The following is a 4,099-nucleotide window of genomic DNA, read 5'->3' on the forward strand; positions in this document are numbered from 1 at the left end:
CCTAGCGTATTCGTTACATCTTTCCAGCACAAACATTTTCGCCATTTTCAATCACGTTCAAAAAGCGGGCATCCAAGCAGTTGGCGATAGATTTCGTTTGGCAATCACCCATTTCACCAGATCGCCAAAGTTTAGGGTTATAAGAGGGCGGTCAGCCAAGACAGTGCGTCTAGTGAAAGTTTGCTGAGACATTTATTCTATCCCATGTTATATATGAGTCGCTTAAAATTCTTGGTTTATTAATTTAATTAGAAAAGTGTATAAAGTCTTTTTTCGAGGTGTAAACTCTGCAAAAAAACAAGATATGTGCAGGATGTGTAAATAAAAACGTAAGTATTTATTGAAATAATGACAGCATCTTAAAAATTTTAGGACTTATACCTTTTGGCAGCTGAAAAAGACAAGAAATTTATGTAAAAAAATATTGATGAAAGGTGGACTTATTCACAATGGCTTCTGAAATTACAACTCCAATTCAAAATATTAGAATAATGATAAATAAAGCACATAGTGGTTTGAGATATAAATTTATTTTGGTAAATATGAATGCCTGAGAATTTTGAAGTGTGTTATCACATTCTACATGTTTTGTAGATGAACATAACATAAATATATTATTATGATATTGCAAAAGTTTTTACAATGAATTTTTTCTAAAAATTCAAAAAATTAGAATAATTTTCACAGTGGTTCAAAAAATTTGAATAACATGAACAAAAATAGCATAATTCATTTAAATGAAATCTGCATGAATAGTTAATACTTAGTGGCATCTCCCTTAGCTTTAATAACGTCACGCAAACGATTTTGCATACGATGCACTACTTTTTTGCAGTCATCTTTGCTGATAGTTGCCCAAACAGATTTAACGCTTTCTATGAGTTCATTTTTGTTTTTTGGAGCTAAATCCTGAAGGCGTTTCTTCATTAAACCCCATATATTCTCAATGGGGTTCAAATCGGGTGAATTGGCCGGCCAAGGAAGTAATTTGACTTTATTGTTAGTAAGCCAAGTAGTGGTGGCGTTTGATGTGTGGCAAGATGCAGAGTCTTGTTGGAAGATAAAGTCATCCTCAAATAGATCTTCCGATGACGGAATCATAAAATGTTCAAGTACCTCCTTGTATACTTCAGAATTTACCCTTCCTTTCAAAATGCACAGCTTTCCTAAGCCCTCAGCACCCATACACCCCCAAATCAGTACAGAAGTGCTAAACTTCACTGAGCGTTTCAAGCAATCTGTGGTAAAAGCTTCTTGCTTGCAACGCCAAACACGGACACCCTGATGACCGTGGGAAACGCAAAACATCGATTCATCGCTAAAAAGTACGTTATTCCAGCCTCACCACCAGTACCACCTCACTCTGGCTCGTTTTTGCTTGCGTGTAAGTAGCGGCTTTTTCGTGGGCACACGTGATTGAAAATCAAGTTCATGGAGACGTCGTAGTGTGGTAGATGTTGATGCATCCACTCCTTGTTCTCTCCACTTTCTACTTATGAATCTCAAGCTCTTGAAGCGATTTTTAGTGACGACACGTTTCAGCATTCTGTCTTGTCTCAGTGTGGTAATTCGTTTACGACCACTATTTGAGCTATTATTTTTAAAACTTTGATATGTAGAATAATCCTTTAAAATTTTACTTTTTTGGCAATCATTTGTTACTAATTCCCTCATTGCGTAGAGTCACAATCGCTGTCTTGGTAGTGTCCGGTATGTCTTTCGTTCGACCCATTTTAACTCCCAACTAACTAAATCTGATTTTCAAACGAGCCTTTATACGCGTACTAGCTCTACAGTGGCGCAACTTATGCAAATTTTATGATTAACGTTGACCAATCACACAATTCTACAGATATTCTAATATTTTGAATCGCCTCTGGAAATATTTTAATATTTTGAAAGATTTCAAAATTTTTTATAAAATCTCTAATACTTCTTTAGGCGCGTGTGAACAATAATATCATACGTCAACTAATTGTGGACGGTTAATAATTTTTCCGTTCGCCACCGTTGTTTATTTTTAAAGATATCACGCATTTTATAAGGTAATACAATGTCTTTTTTGGTTATTCTAATATTTTGAATTGGAGTTGTAGTCTATTATCTGTTCCTGCTAAATTTGTAGTCAGTAAGGCGCCTGTAACTGAAATTCAAACGAGGTATGCTCTATCTCGTTGACACTATTGACGCAAATAATCCTGCTTGGAAAATTAAAAATGCAATAACTGTAGAAAATAATTGGAAAAGATACAGATACATATTTACGATAATTTTTGTTTCCTGGCAGAAATGGTTTTAAGAAAATTGATGTGCCAACAATTCGCTCTGGTTTACTAATCTAAACCAGTTTAAAGAAGGGGTAAATTTTTCACCCAAACCATTAGATACTTTCAATAAATTGTTTTTTTCTGTTGATTTAAAGTAAATAAATGTTTTAGTGCAATATGTATGGTTTTTCAATTGAAATATTCACAAAGAGTAACACACTTAGCGTACTGTTAACGCACGTAACGCACCAATTTCACCACAAATTAAAAAATTTTTCACTGTTAGAATACATTTTTTAAAAAAAATCACTCTAAACATACCTTTGATATTGCATCTATCTATAAAAGATAGATATAATATTGTATCTATATATCGCATTTATACTTCACAGATTTAAATGAATATTTTCACAGTTTTAAATATCTCACATTATAAAAGGTAACACTCATAGCGAAATTTCAGATTTTTTTATTTTTTTTTTCAATACATCAAATTAGTATGAACTTTCAATTTTCTTTTTTCAAACTTAAAACACATGTAGATTTAACATATAATTAAGAAAACCATGAAAAAATATCGAACAAGTTTATTATAAAGGGTGCTGGAGTCGAAATGTGTCGTTTCAGAATAACATAATGAACAAAAGAACAGCCTTCATACGGCATCTGGGGGATTAATTTCTCTTCAAATCTGGCACGGCAATAAATAAATTTAAGCATTTGATGTCGTCAAAAAGGAGTTACGCAGTATTAAGCAATAAAAAGTTATAAATGTTTAATTTTATTTCGTAAAATTAAATAAAATTATTTGATTTCATAAATATTATATGTATTAAAATTTTTTATTTTATTAATATGCTCTTCCCTTAGACTTGAGAATTTAGAACTATAGAAAATGTGTCACAAATAGAATCGCAAATAAAAATTACTGGAAATTCTAAGTCATTACTATGAGATGAGAAATCTTCATAATTATTGTTCAAATTAAATGTTTTTCCCCTTCTTTTTTAAAATAAATAACTGGTACATAAATTCTTTTTCAAAATAAAAATTTTTAAAAAAAACTTATCTTTGTAATTTACTATATTATAAAATACATCTAATTAGCAAAAATTGCAATATAATGTTTCTTTAAAAATTAATAGGCATCCTTCTTTCTTTTCTATTCTACAAACTTTTTTTTCTCAAGTGGCAGATATATCACATCTTAACGGAAACCGTTATATCAGGCAATTTTGAGGAATTTTTTAGACAGGTGGCTCAAACGACTTTTTTAAAACCTTTTTATAGTAAATAATAGAGCTTCCGGTGAATCAAAGCAGGATTGCTTTCTGAAGTTGGCAACAATACAAAAGAGTATCTCGGAAAATGCATAACCGTAGGAACAGACAATACAACGGGAAATACCAGAGAAACATTCCAATATGAACGAGGAATTATTCTCACTGGGGTAAAATATTTTCCCAGATTATGCTCTGGTTTAAAATTTTCTGACGCAACTCAGATATTTGAAAAAACTTCAAATCTCCGACAAAATCATTAGCTGTGTAAATGTGTATTCCAAAACACTTTTTAAAAAATTCTTTTTATCTGGCTTATTGATTAAAAGAAAATTTCATATTACAATTATATTACAACGAGTTTTTATACTATAAATTATTAAAAAAAAGCGTTAAAATTTCCAAAAAAAATTTACTGCTGAGGAAATTAACCTTCAAATTGTCACTTTTATGCAAATATCAGATTAAAAGAAAAATACAGTGCATACTTATTTAATAAAGAATTTATTTGCGTTACAAATTGGTTAAGAAAAAATTTTAAAAAGTTTTTAT

The sequence above is a fragment of the Parasteatoda tepidariorum genome, chromosome 10 (assembly GCF_043381705.1).
Source record: "Parasteatoda tepidariorum isolate YZ-2023 chromosome 10, CAS_Ptep_4.0, whole genome shotgun sequence".
NCBI classification, from domain to species: domain Eukaryota; kingdom Metazoa; phylum Arthropoda; class Arachnida; order Araneae; family Theridiidae; genus Parasteatoda; species Parasteatoda tepidariorum.